General features: G+C 42.9%; 1 long non-coding RNA gene across 2 annotated transcripts in view; it reads right to left on the bottom strand.

The window, feature by feature from the left end:
• Window positions 1–16914: 16914 nt before the first annotated feature.
• Window positions 16915–21470, bottom strand: part of LOC310675401 — a 32629-nt gene continuing 28073 nt past the window's right edge. The window contains exon 4 of one of the 2 annotated variants that reach the window (XR_014510109.1): window positions 16915–16958. This is a non-coding gene — a long non-coding RNA (uncharacterized lncRNA). Of the gene's footprint in view, window positions 16959–17291; window positions 17452–21470 lie in introns of those variants that run through there. The other variant, XR_014510110.1, reaches the window with a different exon arrangement.

Below are 21470 nucleotides of genomic sequence, written 5' to 3'. Positions count from 1 at the left end.
AGAGTAATCAATTCTGGGACCTTTCCAGCCAATTATGTGCTATAGCAAGCCTCCTCAGATTCTCAGGTGTTGCTTTTTCAAAGGCACAAAGCTGTTGTTATCTGTTGTTTTTCCTCATAAACTAGGTGAATAGGAAACATCATCAGGAATATTGTAGCAACAGTAACTGGCAAAAGAAGTCATTTTCACACGCTGGTGTGGAAGCCTAAGAAATACAAATAAAACACTACCCAGCTTTTCTGTAATGATACTCAGGGGTAGGATTGTGCAGGTATTCAATTGGGGTAGAATGAACATGATGGTGTGTGAGCAGGATTGTATTCCCTGGTTCTTCCTCTTCTGCACCTTCAGCGTAGCTGCTAAAGAGTCTCTACAAAAACGGTGTGTGCATAGTTTCTCTGCATGAACCCTGCTCTTCTTCATGAGCCTTCACTGCATTCTAAAGTCATGTCTGAACAGTTCCAGAGTGAGGAGACAGGAAAGTGCAAGCCCAGTGTTATGAGCATTGCACACAGAAACAAATGAAATGAGCAGTGCTGCCTCTGTCTTCCAATATGTACTGTTGCTATTCTTATTACTACACTGGATTGTGGTCTTCATCTACTTACTAACCAATTGTCCATTATTAGGATGGGTGGTGTGTGTTTGTGGAGGTTGGGGCTAGCACTGCTCATGGGGTTTTTTCACTGTATGAACTTGGTTCCCCATTGGAGTCCCTACAGTTAGAACCAGAGGATGGGACTCACCCAACAAACGCCATCAACAGAAGACCTGTGCAAGGGCTTCCACAGGGAAAATGGGCTTACCCCTCTCCTCCTCTTGCAACCCTAAAATCGTCGCGGTGGGGGGTGTTAGAAGAGCCCCCAGCACAGTGTGGGAGGCGAGGGTAGAGGATAATTCCACCTGTCAAGCTGCAATGCTTGTGCAAGTGAAATGTTTGTAATAGAGCAATGCATGATTCTAGCCAGAATGCCCTTTGTCAGACAAGTTTCCCTTCACAACAAATCCTCAAGTTCAAAGCTTTGTTCTTTCTCTTTATGTGTTCATGGCAATCATATAGTGTGGCTGGGGTGAGGGTTAAAGGTGGCGCTGTGGTCTAAACCACTGAGCCTCATGGGCTTGCTGACTGGATGGTCAGCAGTTTGAATCCTAGCGACAGGGTGAGCTCCCGTTGCTCTGTCCCAGCTTCTGCCAACCTAGCAGTTCAAAAGCATACCAGCGCAAGTAGATAAATAGGTACCACTGTGGCGGGAAGGTAGACAGCATTTGTGTGTGTTCTGGCACTCATCATGAAGTTCAACAAATTATTAAGCAAAATAAAATGCATTCTTAAATTCTGTAGATTCACACCATGTTGTAAACTCCTGAATGTATCTATAGGATAGAGAACGTATCAGTTTGTACTTTTGCTGGAGACTGCTGCTTAAGCTCCACTTGCCCCAGCTGATGCAGCTTCTTCCATGTTATGACAGAGTCATAGCCAATCATTATGCAATGTACAATGCAAATGTACGCTGACTATTACAATAATTGCCTGTCTTGGTAAGAGTAACGTTATCTGAACATTTGCAGTGAGAGGTGCATTTACTGCATCAGTTGGGTCTGCAAATGCATTTTCCAGTGTGCAGCTATGTGCTGGTGTCTCACTGGTATTTAAAAGGAGAGGCTTGGAATGAAGGAAATCAATGTTTACAAGTTTCTAAGGAAAAGCGTGGGTAATTTCACAGCACTTATTGTGCCACAAACATTTTCACCACTGACAGTAACTTGTGGCAGTCATTTGTGGCTTGAAAGTCCAGTAGCGGAAACCCACTTTTTGTAAAGTTTTCTGCTTAGTCACTTGGAGGAAATTCATACAGGGGCCGGTCCACCCATGAGGCAAGGTGAGGCAACTGCCTTGGGTGGCAGGATCTACAGGGGCAGCAGATTCTGATAGAGATCTCCCCTCCCACTTGTTCCTGATGTGCATCTTCACTCCTTAGTCTCTGGCAAGGAGGGAGGCACCATTTTGTGGTTCACCTCAGATGCCAAAATGTCTTGAGCCGACCCTGAGTCTTATTCAGCATAGATGATTAAATGAATAGCTGTTTATGTTGTTGCCTCTGTGTTGGTCATTGTGTAGCACTATCCTAAGTGTATACATTCAGAAGAGGCTCCCATGGTGTTGTAATTCATAATTTAAAACAGCAAGAATAGATATGACTGGTTATCAGCCAATGACATTCTCTTCTTCCCTTCTGTTCATGAAAGTAAAAGGCACCAAGCAGAGCAAATTTGTTTTAGCAAGTAATGATATAATTTAATAATGATGGTGGTATATTTTTACCCTATTTTGTTTGGCCTTCAGAAGCCCCAACTGACATTCACTAGCTTAGAAAAAGCTAAGAAATCTGAACAACAGACTCCTAAGAGAGCCTCTTCACTATTACCACAAATGCCCACTGCTTGTCATATAATGAATTATCTTGGGAAAATGAAATTCTTCACAATGTCTAGGGTGAGAATTAACCCCACTTTAAACACACACGCAAAAGTCCATACTTCTAGGAAGTTTTTACAGAGAATTGTTAAATCCACAGCCTTAACAAGCTTCCATGGAGTGCCTGCCTTTTGGTCTTGCCCTCTTAAATTTTTATGAGCAAGTTATATGATGTTATGTCTGCCACCATCTCCTTTACTTTTCTCAAGTGGCTCTGAATCAATGACAAGAGAACTTTGCGTCAAGATAGCCTGCTGTTATGATGCTTGTATCGTGTCATCAGGATGTGTTTGTATTAGAAATGGAAGGGGAATGATTGCCGTAGCTTGTTTGACACGATCAAGGCAGTTTCTGGTGTGGCTGTTTTGGAGCCAGCTTTGGTCTGAATCTCCTAATGTGATTTAGATATGAATTGTTCTTGTCACAGTCAGTAACTCAGTGTCTCTTGTGTCAGGACTAGGAAAATGCTCTGAACATCCCTATTTTACCAAGGCAATCTCTGCTTTCTGGTATTATCCCCTGGAAAAGCTCTATTTTAATTGCACCTTTGTTTGTATATAAAGTATAAACCTTTGTTTATACTTTAGGAAAAATGCAAAAAATGCACATTCTAAAACATTGCAGAGACAATAAGAATTACATGCACAATGAAAAGTAAAAGTCTAAGCAAGTTGTATAGGAAAATAGGGAGAAGAAAGGAAAAAAGGGAGGAAGAATTTAAGGTCAAAGAAAGGAAATGGGGAAAGAAGAATCTTTGCACTCTGCTTCCTGATAGGATAGGAAGAGGAATAATTTAACTTTAATAATGATTAATAAGTGAGAATTAGATATATGGTTGCACATATTCTTGAAATGTTGAAATCCCATAGAAGTTAATAAATAAACTCAATGGTCTAATAGGTTTTATGCCCTTCCTTTAAAACAAGACATGAGAGCTCTCTTCCAAACCTTCTCATTGCACTTTACCTAAATTTTGGAGGATTTCCAGTTGGCAACTATTATTTACCCAATCATTGTCAGCAAAGAGAGAAGTGATAAGTTGTGAGTCCTTGAATCCGCACTTTACACTTTCAGTCACCTCTTGAATACTTTTTTTTATGCTGACAGGACTTCACACTTGTTTTTGCTTCTTCTTGAGTATCCAGTCATTTTAATGATTGATCTGTATTGCTTTTAAAGGTTTTTTATGTTGCTCTAAATTGCCCTGATGTTTTGTGAGGGGGCAGTCAATGCATACTTTTTATAAATAATTATGTTCTAGATTTTCACTCACAATTCCTTTCAACAACCAAGAAGAACTCTTAGGAGTCAAAGGAATTTGAAAGTAGTGCATTTGATTATATCATATAAAGAATTTGAAGACAAGCCAATAATATATGCATTTGTTTTAATGTTTTATTGTGTTTTTCTGTTGTAAAATGTTTTTAGATGCCTTTAATTATTTTAATAGATGGTATATAAGCATAATTAAAATAAAGCAAAATATAATTTGCATCCAAAACTTGACACCTTCAGCACTTCCAAAGTTGAATTGCAGCCAAGTACCATCTGAGCTGATTTTTTAAAAGACAGATTCTTTCAGGTTTGGAAGTATTAATTTTTTTGAGAGATTATCTTATGACCAGGTCTGGTCTTCTTTGGTTATTGGTTCTGCTACATCCTGCTCCCATTTGAAAGCTGGTTCTTCAAGATTCTGAGATTTTGAACATTTTTTTTTGCTCCAGTGTGTGTTCATGTAGGTTGGACTGACCTGAATTTGTTCTTTTCTGCCCCCCCCCCCAATACATCCCTATCCTGGTGGTGAATGTCGCTGCATATTTCTAAAGTTGCAGCTATTCCGTAAATACATTTCCATTGTGAGATACAAGGTTTTTTTTGTGGTGGTCAGTTTGCTAGTGCACTTCCTTTGTAACAGTGGGCAATTGCAGAGTAAATGAATGGCAGTTTTCTGCTGGCATAGAACAGCTACAGCGGTGTGGAATAGCAAGGTGAGGAAGAAGTCAGACAGCTGTCCTTTAAAGGAGGTGTTCACAATACAGCAAAGTCTCTCTGTATTGATCAGTGAAATATTGACTAGAGTTGTACATGTCCCTGATTTCAGATTATCTTCTCCTGATTGCTGTAGTGCCTCACCTCAGTTTGTGGTTTGGGTGGTTGTGGGGAATCCTTGATGTTATTTCTCTCTTAATTATAGAATTAAGATCTACTCTGATTTGCTGAGTGTGATACAACTGCTGGTTCTCATTTACAGAACAACCCAAATCCTTGATCCAGAATGTTGGAGGTTGGGTTGGATGAGGTTAGGAATTCCCTGTGTCCCTGATTCCTGTTTCCTCTTTTCAGTTCTCTTTCTTGGCCCGTCTAGAGCAGGGAGAGGGAACCTGTGACTCTCCAGATGTTGCTGGACTACAACTCCCAACATCCCTAATCATTGGCCATGCTGACTGGGGCTGATGGGAGTTGAAGTCCAGCAACATCTGTCACTCCAAGGGTTCCCCACCCCGACCTAGAGACTGTAGGTTGGTTGTGTTCCATTAGTTTGCTTAGCATTTATGATTCCATAGGGTTAGATATGGATTATAGCCCCAAGGCTGAACCTTGGTGGTTTGCTCCTGACACTGGGCACTCATCAGGTCACTGTGAGCTGTGAGATATAGATAAACATTCTTTGATTTAGTGGACTGTATGAACTCTTTCCTTCAATTGTTTGAGACAATGGGACCTTATCTGTGATTGCTTATTCAATTCAACTCATTGCTTGATGCTACAACCAATAAATGATGAATATGTGCAAAAAAAATATCTCTGTGAGTTTGCAAGAAATCCTTAATTCATCCACCTCTTCTCTATGGATTTTTCTAGTCATTATTTAACAGATATACATTTGTAGACTTGGGGAGAACATTATTAAAAGGTCCAGTTCATCCCAGTTTATTCCCTATGCTCTGTCAAGAACTAATCTTTGTGTAAATTCTAGGCAAATGCCTGGTGCCTCAAGTACATAATATTATCAATGCCTTGGTATGTACACTTAGCCAGACTGTAATGCAGTAGTAAAATGTTTGGTATGCATGCGGTGGCAAAACACTGGGTGGGCGGCGTTGCAGCCAGGCAGCTGGGTCACAACAGTATACCGGCTTTGAGGGCGGAGGGTTTCCGCCTCTCCCCTTTGTCATGCCAGCCGCATCATTGTTGTGGCGAGCGGTTTGGGCTCGAGCGGTGGTTAGGCATTGGGTAAGCCTTAGGTAAGGCATTGGGTAAGCCTTTGGATGGAAGAGAGGTTGTAGCCTCTGCCTGCCCCTCCTTAGTAAGGGATCCTGGGTGTGAATCCTGTCCGAAGCCTGGGCGTGGACTAGGGCCATGTCACAGCCCCTACAGGGACCCCTTGGGGTGCCCCTATTTGATGTACGTAAGTCATAGGGTGCCCCCCCCATATTGGTGGTTTACTCTTAAGTAGACTCCCTGCAGGAGTCAAGATATAGCCTGGCTTCACCCCAGTGCCTAAGTCAAACCACTCACATCTGTAACCAATAAAGTTGTGGCCTATTTGAACCCATAAACCCAAATACTTTGTGTCTGTGTGTTTTATTGTTCTCCTGGGAACTTTGTGACTCGGGTGCCTTGGCACGCAATGCAATGCCTGAGAGATAGCTCACTTGGTAAAGCATGAGACTCTTTATCTCAGGGTTGTGGGTTAGAGTGCCACATTAGGTGAAAGATTCCTGCATTTCTGCAGGGAGTTGGACTAGATCCTCGTGGTCCCTTCCAACTCTACAGTTCTATGATTCTATGATCACCATTCCAGCTTATGAGCTGTGGCTGATCTGGATTTTCTTAATTAGTTGGCATGTGCGCATTCCAAGTGCGGTACTATCAACATGTACACATTGCCCTCAAATGTGAATATATGAATCTGCCTCATAAAGAGTCAACAATCTGTCTAGCTCGGGATTGGCTATTGTGACTGACAGTGAATCTTGAAGGTCTCTAACAGAGACTTGCCCCAGCTGTGCTACCCAAGATGATTTTTTCAACTGGAGATGTCAGGGATTGAACCTGCAACCTTCCACGTACCAAGCATGTGCCTCACTACTGTGCTGCAGACTGCTTTTTTAAAATGGCTCTGAAAGCCTCTTCAAGTGTGGCTGTCTCCCAAACTGACCTCTATCTGTTTGTGTTCCTTTGACCCTCACCAGGGCTTTTGACTGAGTAATTTTCATGCAGTTTTCTCTAAGCTCTTCATTCCTGATGCTGGCTTTTTGTTGTCTTTAATTTTTAAACATGCTCTTCTCGGTAGTTGCTTGTTATGTTTTATTTACCTGTTTGTTTGCATTCAAGGGCAGCGTACACACAGCATTGCTAAACTAGACCCCTCAGTGTTTGTACAGCACTAACCGAGCGCACAGCATGTGCCCACACATGCACTGCAAACACTGTTGGGATGAAATGAAAAGGGGCTGAGGTTTTCCTTGCAGGTCCTATATGTGTTTAGCAGCCATTTCCATGCTTCTTCTTATGGAAGAACATTGCAAAACAATTATTCAGAGTGATTTCAGTTTGACATCTCCAGTTCTGCCAGCGGGCAGCTGTTCTTTGGGATGTGGTGACCATCAGCACCCTTTGGGGTGAAGACTGCACACTTCATTCATGCTCAGCAAGGCTCAGCATATAGTACAGTGCACATAGCTAGTCTGCATCTGAGCACAACACACAGAACTAGCCTGCAAACAGCATATTAAAGCATAAATTGCACAGTAAGTCTGCATAAAGCCTAATCAGCTTAGTCTGGTTACCATTTGCAGCTATTCATGCATGTTAGTACAGCAAGAAGTGTAAAGACTAATAGGGTAAAGCTAAGCACTTCAGCTGGAGTGTCCTCATTCCACCTCATGGGATGCCAGGCAAAGCTGGTCTGCAGGAAGGCCACTGCCTAGACTTGGCCTCTAGAAAGCACAAGGCATGAAACAGCACATTTACCCTTATCCTTGGCTATTAAGCTTAATTAAGCCATAAGGCAAGACCCCACTGCTTACATCCCTCAGTTGTTCAGACTCTTGGAAAGCAATGGACCACAGGGTCCCTCTCAGCCAGGGTGCAGCATTTCTGTCAGCACTAGGTCTTGCATCTCAGTTTCTCACCTGGGTGTCAGGGTCTGAGCTGGGCAGAGCCCCTCTAGCTCTCTGACTCTCTCTTATATGTTGTTGTTGTTTAGTCGTTTGGTCGTGTCTGACTCTTCATGACCCCATGGACCAGAGCACGCCAGGCACTCCTGTCTTCCACTGCCTCCCGCAGCTTGGTCAAACTCATGCTGGTAGCTTTGAGAACACTGTCCAACCATCTCGTCCTCTTTCATCCCCTTCTCCTTGTGCCCCCCATCTTTCCCAACATCAGGGTCTTTTCCAGGGAGTCTTCTCTTCTCATGAGGTGGCCAAAGTATTGGAGCCTCAGCTTCAGGATCTGTCCTTCCAGCGAGCATTCAGGGCTGATATCTTCTTGCAGTCCATGGGACTCTCAAGAGTCTCCTCCAGCACCATAATTCCAAAGCATCAATTCTTCAGTGATCAGCCTTCTCTATGGCCCAGCTTTCACTTCCATATATCACTACTGGGAAAACCATAGCTTTAACGATACGGACCTTTGTTGGCAAGGTGATGTCTCTGCTTTATTAAGATGCTGTCTAGGTTGGTCATTGCTTTTCTCCCAAGAAGCAGGTGTCTTTTAATTTTGTGGCTGCTGTCACCATCTGCAGTGATAATGGAGCCCAAGAAAGTAAAATCTCTCACTGCCTCCATTTCTTCCCCTTCTATTTGCCAGGAGGTGATGGCACCAGTGGCCATTAGTTTTTTTGATGTTGAGCTTCAGACCATATTTTGTGCTTTTCTTTTTCACGCTCATTAAGAGGTTTTTAAATTCCTCCTCACTTTCTGTCTTCAAGGTTATGTCATCTGCATATCTGAGGTTGTTGATATTTCTTCCGGCAATCTTTATTCCAGTTTGGGATGCATCCAGCCCAGCCTTTCGCATGATGAATTCTGCATATAAGTTAAATAAGCAGGGGGACAATATACAGCCGCGTCGTACTCCTTTTCCAATTTTGAACCAATCAGTTGTTCCATATCCAGTTCTAACTGTAGCTTCTTGTCCCACATAGAGATTTCTCAGGAGACAGATGAGGTGATCAGGCACTCCCATTTCTTTAGGAACTCACCATAGTTTGCTGTAGTCAACATAGTCAAAGCCTTTTGCATAGTCAATGAAGCACAAAATAGACGTTTTTCTGGAATTCTCTAGCTTTCTCCATAATCCAGCGCATGTTTGCAATTTGCTCTCTGGTTCCTCTGCCCCTTCGAAATCCAGCTTGCACTTCTGGGAGTTCTCGGTCCACATACTGCTTAAGCCTGCCTTGTAAAATTTTAAGCACAACCTTGCTAGCATGTGAAATGAGTGCAATTGTGCGGTAGTTGGAGCATTCTTTGGCACTGCACTTCTTTGGGATTGGGATGTAAATTGATCTTCTCTAATCATCTGGCCACTGCTGAGTTTTCCAAACTTGCATTGCTCGTTTAAGAAGGCCCTCTTGTCTCTCCTTGCTATGTTTTGAAAATCTGCATTCAGTTTCCTGTATCTTTCACTATCTCCCCCGCATTTTGCTTGCCTTCTCTCCCCCGCTATTTGTAAGGCCACGTTGGACAGCCACTTTGCTTTCTTGCATTTCCTTTTCATTGGGATGGTTTTCGTTGCTGCCTCCTGTATAATGTTATGAGCCTCCATCCATAGTTCTTCAAGCACTCTGTCCACCAACTCTAAATCCTTAAACCTGTTCCTCACTTCCACTGTGTATTCATAAGGGATTTGATTTAGATTGTATCTTACCGGCCCAGTGGTTTTTCCTACTTTCTTCAGTTTAAGCTTGAATTTTGCTATAAGAAGCTGATGATCTGAGCCACAGTCAGCTCCAGGTCTTGTTTTTGCTGACTGTGTAGAGCTTCTCCATCTTTGGCTGCAGAGAATATAATCAATCTGATTTCGATGCTTTCCATCTGGTGATGTCCATGTGTAGAGTCATCTGTTGTGTTGTTGGAAAAGAGTGTTTGTGATGACCAGCTTGTTCTCTTGGCAGGACTCTATTAGCCTTTGCCCTGATTCATTTTGAACTCCAAGGCCAAACTTGCCAGTTGTTCCTTTTATCTCTTGACTCCCTACTTTAGCATTCCAATCCCCTATAATGAGAAGAACATCCTTCTTTGGTGTCACTTCTATAAGGTGTTGTAAGTCTTCATAGAATTGGTCAATTTCAGTTTCTTCAGCACCAGTAGTTGGTGCATAAACTTGGATTACTGTGATGTTAAAAAGTCTGCCTTGGATTCGTATTGAGATCATTCTGTCATTTTTGAGATTGTATCCCAGTACAGCTTTTGCCACTCTTTTGTTGACTATGAGGGCCACTCCATTTCTTTTACGGGATTCTTGCCCACAGTAGTAGATGTGATGGTCATCCGAACTGAATTCACCCATCCCTGTCCATTTTAGTTCACTGATGCCCAGGATCTCAATATTTATTCTTGCCATCTCATTTTTGACCACATCCAACTTCATGGTTCTTACATTCCAGGTTCCTATGCAATATTTTTCTTTACAGCATTGGATTTTCATTTTGCTTCCAGGCATATCCACAACTGAGCGACCTTTCAGCTTTGGCCCAGCTGCTTCATCAGCTCTGAATCTACTTGTACTTGTCCTCTGCTCTTCCTCAGTAGCATGTTGGACGCCTTCTGACCTGGGGGGCTCATCTTCCAGCGTCATAACTTTTATATGCCTGTTGTCTTTGTCCATGGAGTTTTCTTGGCAGGGATACTGGAGTGGCTTGCTGGTTCCTGCTCCAGATGGATCACATTTGGTCAAAACTCTCCACTATGACCTGTCCATCTTGGGTGGCCCTGCACTGCATAGCTCATAGCTTCTCTGAGTTATTCAAGCCCCTTCAGCACGGCAAAGCAGTGATCCATGAAGGAGCCCTCTTATATAGTGTTGCATTATGCTGACAAGGCTAATTGGTGTATTACTCACATCCACCTGGGCTATACACTGGCTAAAACATCCATTCCTTCAGAGAAGCGAATTCTACTGTAGATGTTCTCAAGGCTTCAAACTAAAAGCAACAGTATGTGTCAAGCCCTTGGCTGAGCTGTGAAAAATAACCAGTTGGCTTGTTTAGCCCTTAACCACTTGGGACCAGTTTCCCTACACGATCACCTTACCCCACCTGTGCTCACTTGATTGCTTCTATAGGAGGAACTGGCACTGCTGCAAGTGCCACATAAGACCCATTGTGCATTTGTAACAACTCGGTCACTTAGTGTGGATGCGCCTACCCTTTGGAACTTCTTGCCTCTTGATATCAGGCAGGCACCTTTTTGATGCCTGCTGAAAGCATTCTTGTTTAGACAAGCTTGTCCAGATGTTTGGAAAGTTGAGATAATTTCAATCTGTTTTAGTATGGTTGTGAATTTTCCTTGATTTTACTGTTTTACATTTTGTAAACTGCTTTGAGGATTCTTACAATCAAGCAGTGTATAAATTTTATAAAATAAAATAAAATAAAATAAATATTTTCAGCCTCAGACTCTCCCAGTTAGTATTTTATTTCTCATACTTTACCAGCCATGTGACTTCTAATGTTTTCTACTGAACAACTGCTAAATACATTCTGCAGATTCATATTAACTCCTACAAGCATGGATTTCATTATAAAGCACTGCTAAGTCTAGGCCTGCTCAGGCTTTATCCTGAGGCATCAAAAGAAATATGAATGACATTTCTACATGATACAATTGTCTTCTGTGATGTGACGCTGTACCTGCAATTGGCTTGGGAAACATTTTGCTAGGAACTGACAGCAAGAAAGTTCTGGTGATGGCAGAATTGCCGCACATTTTGCCTAATCTTGGCACTCAGCAACCCTCTAACAAGTTTTGTGAGGCTGCTTTTTGAGACTGTCGAGCTGGCTGCTCTTGCCTTGGGCTTCATCTCTCTTCATATCAGATGCTTGCTAAAATTCTGTGTTCCTCAGGCACTAGTCCCTTAGACCAAAGAATTCATTTGTTTCCATATACCTTCCTCCATTATCTTTGGCACCTTTGTCTTTGAAACTCATTGTCTACGGTTATTCCTGCAATCCAGTTCGTTCGTTCATTCTATCACCTATCTATCTATCTATCATCTGTCTCTATCATCTATCTATCTATCTATCTATCTATCATCTATCTATCTATCATCTATCATCAATCTATCTTCACTTGCCTTTTCTAATCAACTTGGGTATTTTAGCATGGGCATCTCTTCTTGAACTGCCTACCCTTTTGTGTTTCTGGGTGCTTCAAAGTTGACCACTAGCATCATTAGCATCATCACCACCACAATCATCATTGCTGATATCATCGTTATCAACACAATCAATTTTTTAAAAATGTGTGGCAGTGGTAGCATATTCTCATGACAATCTCTACAAGTGGCCAATTTGTGGATAGTTCACTTTTGAATTTGGCTGAATATGTGTAGCAAAACTGAAGCTGAAGCTGTATCTGCAGAAATGTTTGGGACCGGAAGTCAGACCAAAATAAGAGCAACTAAATTGCAGCACAGATCTGGAAAACAGTGAATAACCATTGCAAAGCCTGGGGTGGCATGGGGTGGGGCAGGGCACCCTAGGAACCCACAGCACTTTAATAACCAACATATTTATTATGGAATAGGTATACATGTGACATAGCAAGCTTTGAATCTGGATCAGATGAGAAAGTTGGTATGGATAGAGATGGGAGGCTACCCAGTTTCAGACAGGTCCAAAACAGAATAACGCAGAGGACAGCTGTACGTCTGCCCCAACCCTATACAGATGAATTTAGGATTCTGAGCAGATGGTGCCCCCACTCTCTCTGTACCCTATTCGTGACAACTTGGTTTATGATGGCATGGCTGCAAATATGCCAATGTTGTTGTGCTGATTTCCAGTTTCTCCAAGTGTCCGAATTTTTTTGTGCTGTTTCTGCAAGGTCAGTTTCCTTGTCATGTGATACAGTATGTGAGATTTATGGTGTGTGTGTGTGTGTGTGATATCAGTTTATTTACATAACTTCACAGACAGTAGAAAGGTGCTTAGACTGGTTGTAAATTCTGTCAGTAAACTCTTCAAGTACAACAACATAACTGTGAAGTTCCCAAGGCCAGATCTTGCCAGCCAGCTGCAGACCGTGGATGCTTGTGTCCTCTCAGGCTGCAATGAGCTGCAAACAGCTTCCTTCGGCCTCCACCCAAACAGGTGGGGTGTGTTTAGTAGCTACTAGCAACCAGTCATCAAGAGCTCATAAACACAGCTCTTTACACTGGATGTGAGAAGAAATGCTATTTTCCAAAGAGCTACTTTCCAAAGAGAGAAAACTGTTTCCAACCCTCTCTGAGTCCACGAGTAATAGCATGAAATTTGCAAATGAATTTGAAATTGACAACTTCATCTTTGACTCTCCCTTTTAATTCTGGATTTGTGTGTGCTCTATCCAGTATGTGACACATCTACTGCTGTCTCTTGTGTTACTTGACATTTTGGGCTTGCTTTATAAAGAACACTCTCCTTCCTTCTTTCTGTTCTCTGTGTGGATTGGACCTGAAGATATGTTAACTTAAGGAGGTTCATGGAAGGAGAGGTTCCGAGCTTTCCCCACCACTGTGCCCCCCAAAAGCCTCTTGGCAAATAGGAGGGGTCCCCACTTACTGGATGGGGCACAGGAGGCTTTTGAGAGGGGGCAAAAACAACCCAAAGGTGGAAGTCAATCTAATTTGGGGCAATTCTGCCCCCTCAATCACCTCATGTGCTCCATCACCCCCCACATTTCTAGGAAGGGATCCTGCACCTTGGAGAGGTTATGAAGGGCGCTGGGGAAAGAGGAGATGGGAAGGTTTTCTTTCCCAACCTTCCTTAACTAACTTGGGATCCAAGATGTGTGTGAGAGAGATAGAGCTATTGTTGTTGTTTAGTCGTTCAGTCGTGTCCGACTCTTCGTGACCCCATGGACCAGAGCACGCCAGGCACTTCTGTCTTGCACTGCCACCCGCAGTTTGGTCAGATTCATGTTTGTAGCTTCGAGAACACTGTCTAGCCATCTCGTCCTCTGTCGTCCTCTTCTCCTTGTGCCCTCCATCTTTCCCAACATTAGGGTCTTTTCCAGTGAGTCTTCTCTTCTCATGAGGTGGCCAAAGTATTGGAGCTTCAGCTTCACGATCTGTCCTTCCAGTGAGCACTGAGGGCTGATTTCCTTAAGAATGGATGCGTTTGATCTTCTTGCAGTCCATGGGACTCTCAAGAGTCTCCTCCAGCACCATAATTCAAAAGCGTCAATTCTTCGGCGATCAGCCTTCTTTATGGTCCAGCTCTCACTTCCATACATCACTACTGGGAAAACCATAGCTTTTACTATACGGACCTTTGTTGGCAAGGTGATGTCTCTACTTTTTAAAATGCTATCTAGGTTTGCCATTGCTTTCCTCCCAAGAAGCAGGCGTCTCTTAATTTCGTGGCTGCTGTCACCATCTGCAGTGATCATGGAGCCCAAGAAAGTAAAATCTCTCACTGCCTCCATTTCCTCCCCTTCTATTTGCCAGGAGGTGATGGGACCAGTGGCCATGATCTTCGTTTTTTTGATGTTGAGCTTCAGACCATATTTTGCGCTCTCCTCTTTCACCCTCAATAAAAGGTTTTTTAATTCCTCCTCACTTTCTGCCATCAAGGTTGTGTCATCTGCATATCTGAGGTTGTTGATATTTCTTCCAGCAATCTTAATTCCGGCTAGGGATTCATCCAGCCCAGCCTTTCGCATGATGAATTCTGCATATAAGTTAAATAAGCAGGGAGACAAAATACAGCCTTGTCGTACTCCTTTCCCAATTTTGAACCAATCAGTTGTTCCATATCCAGTTCTAACTGTAGCTTCTTGTCCCACATAGAGATTTCTCAGGAGACAGATGAGGTGATCAGGCACTCCCATTTCTTTAAGAACTTGCCATAGTTTGCTGTGATCCACACAGTCAAAGGCTTTAGCATAGTCAATGAAGCAGAAGTAGATGTCTTTCTGGAACTCTCTAGCTTTCTCCATAATCCAGCGCATGTTTGCAATTTGGTCTCTGGTTCCCCTACCTCTTCTAAATCCAGCTTGCACTTCTGGGAGTTCTCGGTCCACATACTGCTTGAGCCTTCCTTGAAGAATTTTAAGCATAACCTTGCTAGCGTGTGAAATGAGTGCAATTGTTCGGTAGTTGGAGCATTCTTTAGCACTGCCCTTCTTTGGGATTGGGATGTAGACTGACCTTCTCCAATCTTCTGGCCACTGCTGAGTTTTCCAAACTTGCTGGCATATTGAGTGTAGCACCTTAACAGCATCATCTTTTAAAATTTTAAAAAGTTCAGCTGGAATACCATCACTTCCACTGGCCTTGTTATTTGCAATGCTTTCTAAGGCCCATTTGACTTCACTCTCCAGGATGTCTGGCTCAAGGTCAGCAACCACACTACCTGGGGTGTACGAGACATCCATATCTTTCTGGTATAGTCCCTCTGTGTATTCTTGCCACCTCTTCTTGATGTTTTCTGCTTCTGTTAGGTCCTTACCACTTTTGTCCTTTATTATGGTAATCTTTGAACGAAATGTTCCTTTCATATCTCCAATTTTCTTGAACAGATCTCTGGTTCTTCCCATTCTGTTGTTTTCCTCTATTTCTTTGCATTGCTCATTTAAGAAGGCCTTCTTGTCTCTCCTTGCTATTTTTTGGAATTCTGCATTCAATTTCCTGTATCTTTCTCTATCTCCCTCGCATTTTGCTTGCCTTCTCTCCTCTGCTATTTGTAAGGCCTCATTGGACAGCCACTTTGCTTTCTTGCATTTCCTTTTCATTGGGATGGTTTTCGTTGCTGCCTCCTGTATAATGTTTCGAGCCTCCATCCATAGTTCTTCAGGCACTCTGTCCACCAAATCTAAATCCTTAAACCTGTTCCTCACTTCCACTGTGTATTCATAAGGGATTTGGTTTAGATTGTATCTTACCGGCCCAGTGGTTTTTCCTACTTTCTTCAGTTTAAGCTTGAATTTTGCTATAAGAAGCTGATGATCTGAGCCACAGTCAGCTCCAGGTCTTGTTTTTGCTGACTGTATAGAGCTTCTCCATCTTTGGCTGCAGAGAATATAATCAATCTGATTTCGATGCTGCCCATCTGGTGATGTCCATGTGTAGAGTCGTCTCTTGTGTTGTTGGAAAAGAGTGTTTGTGATGACCAGCTTGTTCTCTTGACAGAACTCTATTAGCCTTTGCCCTGCTTCGTTTTGAATTCCAAGACCAAATTTGCCAGTTGTTCCTTTTATCTCTTGATTCCCTACTTTAGCATTCCAATCCCCTATAATGAGAAGAACATCCTTCTTTGGTGTCACTTCTATAAGGTGTTGTAAGTCTTCATAGAATTGGTCAATTTCAGTTTCTTCAGCACTAGTAGTTGGTGCATAAACTTGGATTACTGTGATGTTAAAAGGTCTGCCTTGGATTCGTATCGAGATCATTCTATCATTTTTGAGATTGCATCCCAGTACAGCTTTCGCCACTCTTTTGTTGACTATGAGGGCCACTCCATTTCTTTTACGGGTTTCTTGCCCACAGTAGTAGATATGATAGTCATCCGAACTGAATTCGCCCATTCCCGTCCATTTTAGTTCACTGATGCCCAGGATGTCAATGTTTATTCTTGCCATCTCATTTTTGACCACATCCAACTTACCCAGGTTCATGGTTCTTACATTCCAGGTTCCTATGCAATATTTTTCTTTACAGCATTGGACTTTCCTTTCGCTTTCATGCATATCCGCAACTGAGCGTCCTTTCGGCTTTGGCCCAGCCGCTTCATCAGCTCTGGATCTACTTGTACTTGTCCTCCGCTCTTCCCCAGTAGCATGTTGGACGCCTTCCGACCTGAGGGGCTCATCTTCCAGCGTCATAACTTTTATATACCTGTTGTCTTTGTCCATGGAGTTTTCTTGGCAGGGATACTGGAGTGGCTTGCCGATTCCTGCTCCAGGTGGATCACGTTTGGTCAAAACTCTCCACTATGACCTGTTCATCTTGGGTGCCCTGCTCGGCATAGTTCATAGCTTCCCTGAGTTCTTCAAGCCCCTTCGCCACGGCAAGGCAGTGATCCATGAAGGGGGATATAGTCCACAATTTTTAAGCAGGCATGGGACTCTTGGTTATTTATAGTCTGTTTTATCAATATAACAAGCACTTTCTTTGCAACCAAGCTCTCTTCTTCATCAGGCACACTTTGATGGGACAGAAGAGTACTGTACAGTATATCATAGTGCTCTGCAGAATTGTCTTCTGCTTTGAGGCATCCTTTAATTCAAGGCTCATGATGCTAAACTTTTTTTCCACTGTCAAAGTAGTCTGCCTGTGCTAATTTAAAAGGTAATTTTAAAATCCTAGCCTTTATTCAATCTTTATTCAAGAGTTTGAAAAAAGAGAACATTTTGCTCTAAACATACATGTCCTTGGTAGATAGCACAGGCAGGAAAATAAATGGATTTGAAGAAATAAAGCTGAAAGAGGATCATTAGGAAGCCAGCAAGCTGTTGAAAGAACAGCCAGACACTGTCATAAAGATTTGAAATGCTGCAGTGTCTGCTCTTTATGTCGAGGCTCATTCAGAAAGGTCATTGCACGTAGGATGGAGGGTTATTCTTTATGATCTAAAGTAATTTAAAATAGTGTAAACAAATAAATCTAGAGGAAGGAAGAAGTGTTTATTAGCTTTCAGTGACTCCATGAGGCTCCCCTTAAATTATTGGAGTGTGCTGGATGGCATAAGGTGATGGAGAAGATTTGTACCCGATAACCATCTGTACAGTATCTGAGGCTCCTCTTTGCAGATCGCAGCTATGCCACTTAAAGATAAAAACATGGCTCTAAAACCAACAACTTAAGCTATATATAAACAGCTTCTAATTGTATTGGGCACATCATGCTGTGGTGCTCAGACTGCTCTGTTGGCACAACTGCCAGGCGTTGGAAAGGGATTTGTGCCACTGCGGTACTTCAGGGAGCAGACTGACAGCGGTAAAAGATGCCGGAACCACAAGCGGGAAGCAATCATAAAACGAGAGGATCACACACACACACGTTGAGTGACACATGCGGAAGTGCTCTGGCCAAGCTTCTGCTCGGCTTTAATAATGCAGCATCCATCTTATTCCTGCAACTCCTGGGGTTTTTCATTGCGAAACACAGATCATAAATAGCAGTGGTAGCGATGTATCGTAAAAGGACAATTAATCTTTCAAATAAAAGCAGCAGGGTACATTCCAAACGCCCTGCAGCTAGTCTCTGTTTGCTCACGAGCAACTTTTATGTACTGACACTTGTTAAATGTTTTAAAAGCAGGTTAAGCTCCTTGGTCCTTAGGCGCTAAGATTTATACTTCCTAATAGTTTTATTTGAACAGCCTGTAATATGTGGGTGCCTGGTGTACAGCATCTTCGTATTCCCAGTGGTCTCTTCTTCCTGACTTGGACATCGGTTAAACTACTCAAAATGGGCATTTATTTTAGAGCCTTCCAAAGCCTGGATGATTGACTGGATTCTCTGGTATGAGCACAAAAACAAAGCAGATCTGAGAGGTATTTAGGGAAACTTGCATGCGGCTCTTTCATACTTGTATGGTGGCTGCAGAGGTGCCAGTTAAGGGCGGGTCTGGTGAAAGCATAGCATGAGGTGCATATGCTGTTCTTTCTTTCTTAGCCTGCAGTCATATGCGGAGTGGTGTCAAAGAATCAGCTCCATACCCCTGTATTTCAGACCCCATTTGACTACTACTCCAAAGCACCTGTATTTCTGCTGGTTCCTTAGTTATACATGCTGGGTGCAAAGGGGCAATACAAACCTTTGTTCACCCCCTCTATTGTCAGTGGCACAGAAATCAGGTCCCAACTGTGCCCTATGCCATTGCTTGACAGCAGTGGGAGTGAGAGTGCATGGTTCTGTTTGCACTTGCCTTACCATTGAGGTGGCCAAGGTGTCTTTGTGAGTGTATTTGCTTTCAGGCTATGAAAACATCTCTCTGGTGGTCTGCACTCTGCAACCTTCCTCCATTAATACATTATTCCCCTTTTGCAGAATCCAACAAATCTTGTTTTATTTTGCAAAATTCCACAATTCTCACAATCAATGGATCATTTTCTTTTTTCCAGTATCCTCATTGGCTCTGTCACATAAAATAATAAATTCTATTTGTCCTTTGAGACAACATCTTTCAAATAAAAATATTATGAATTATGTGTTGTATGAATTAATACTTTTTTTGATCAGCTATCATCTGTCGATGAACTGAGGGACAAAGAAAGTGGTCTCTCTATCCTTTTTTTGTCCACTGTGTGTAATTTAAAAATCTCTCTCATTTCCCTTCCACCATACTGTCTAAACTAAAAACAGACCCAAAGTGCTGGCTTTTCTGTGTACAAAAAAGTACCTGAATCCCACCATTATTTTGGTTGTCCTTTTCTGCATCTTTTTGAATGATGTGATACCACTTTCTTTCTTTTTTTGAGCTTGAGAGACCAACACTTCAAATCATAAGACTAACTATGGAGGCTACTGCTTATTTAACTCTCTCACTAAAAGCAAAAAATGTTGTTAGAACCCACCTAAATCAGGTAGGATCATATATATTGGGGAAATTATTATCATAGCCATAGAGCTACCACAGAAAAGGCCCTGCCACCCTGAGCTCATTTTCTTTGTGCATACAAGCAAGGCCTATGTAGCTGATCTCAAACCCCTAGCAGGTTCATAGAGGCATAGAAAGCCCTTTAAGTACAGTATTATTGTGTCTTTCGCAGGGGCTCTCTTGCAAGGGTTCATCAAAAATGCATATACTCAAACACTTGGAACCGAACCCCTGTGTGAGCATCCTTGGGCTTCCAGAACATCTGGAGCATCAGCTCCAAAAGCTCCAGGATGCTCTCATGAGATCGTGTGGGGCTGCCTAAGTTCCCACAAGATCTCAAGGCGAGCAACAGATTCCTAGCAAGGGGAGAGACCTTTGTTTGGGAAGCAAAGTTCTTTTATGCTGGGAAAATCTGGAGCAGGAAAGGACCCTCTCCTCAAGTTGGCTCCGCATTTAACTTGCAGGATTTTAACCAGCCAGACTTCAACTGTATACTGTTGAAATCAGGCAAGTTAAATGTGCACAAGACACGATTGTACTGTAATGGCATTACAATACTAGTCTCAATCCCCTTCCTTAACTATATGCCTACATAGGCTTGTATGGGAGCAAGGAACACATTGATAACAATGCAAATGGATAAAGAAGAGCGTATTGAGGTGAATTGGTGAGGGCTTGAACTGACCATGCATCCAGGGTGGGCAGAAGGTAGCAGATCAGGATCTCCTGGTAGATCTCCGAGTGATTTGCAGTTTCTGATTCCCAATGGTTTAGCAATTTACATTTGTTATATTTTGAAAAATTCAACGAAAACCCTGTGAAAAGCAACAACAGTTACAACAATGACTTTTCCTGCCTAAATTATGCCGCTGATGTGAAGGAGCTTTGGGCTGGGCTGTCACCAATATGCTGATGACACTCAGCTCTATCTGCTGATGGACGGCCACACCGACTCGGCCCCGAACACACTGACCAGATGCTTGGAAGCTGTGGCTGGATGGTTTCGTGGGAGCCGATTGAAACTAAATCCTTCAAAGACAGAGGTCCTATGGCTAGGTCGGGATGGCATGGGGATGAGGGACCAACTCCCTTCTCTTGCGGGGTCCCAATTAGTGCCATTGCCTTCCGTTAAGAGTTTGGGTGTAATCCTTGACGCCTCCCTTTCCATGGAGGCGCAAGTTACAGCAACAGCCAAGGCGACATTTTTCCACCTTTGCCGCATCAAGCAGTTGGTCCCTTACCTTTCCCGCCCCGACCTGGCCACAGTGATCCATGAGATGGTCATCTCCAGGCTTGACTACTGTAATTCGCTCTACGCAGGGCTGCCCTTGAAGCTGTCCCAGAAACTCCAGCGGGTACAGAATGCTGCAGCGAGGCTCCTCACGGGGTCTCTGCCATGGGAGCATATTCACCCAGTGCTTTTCAAGCTGCACTGGCTCCCGGTGGAGTACAGGGTCAGATTTAAGGTGCTGCTTTTGACCTTTAAAGCCCTTCACGGCCTAGGACCCTCGTACCTACGGGACCGCCTCTCCTGGTATGCCCCACGGAGAGCCTCAAGGTCCATAAATAGCAACACCCTAGTGGTCCCAGGCCCTAAGGAAGTTAGATTGGCTTCAACCAGAGCCAGGGCCTTTTCAACACTGGCTCCGGCCTGGTGGAACGCTCTGCCTCATGAGACCAGGGCCCTGCAGGATCTTATTTCTTTCCGCAGGGCCTGTAAGACAGAGTTGTTCCACCTGGCCTTTGGCTTGGAGCCAATTTGATTCCCTCCCTCCCTCTCTTTCTTTTTTCTTTTCCTTTTCCTCCTGCAATGAGGCTACATTTTAATATTTTACTGTTCCATTATTTTAATGTTGTATTTTACTTTTGTTATTAAGTTGTAATCATTCATCTTGTTTTTATTATTGCTTGTAAGCCGCTCTGAGCCCGGCCTTGGCTGGGGAGGGCGGGGTATAAATAAAAAATTATTATTATTATTATTATTATTATTATTATTATTATATTCAGGGTTGGAGTTTTGTATGAAATGATAGTGAACCCAGTGCATTTCTGATACTGAACACAAATGTTTAGGTTCAGTCTGTGCTCAAAGGCACCTTGTTCTATCTATATGTTTTTTGTACCAGGCTCATTGGTTCTAGTAAAAAAACACAAAAAACCCGAGAAAGAAAGTAAATCTATCAATCCTGAAATTTGCAGTACAATGTATAATGAGGGTTCCTGTGTATCATACTAACCAAC

This window comes from Podarcis tiliguerta (genome assembly GCF_965153285.1).
Source record: "Podarcis tiliguerta genome assembly, chromosome: 4".
NCBI lineage: Eukaryota > Metazoa > Chordata > Lepidosauria > Squamata > Lacertidae > Podarcis > Podarcis tiliguerta.
This window is presented reverse-complemented; position numbering and strand designations above follow the sequence as displayed.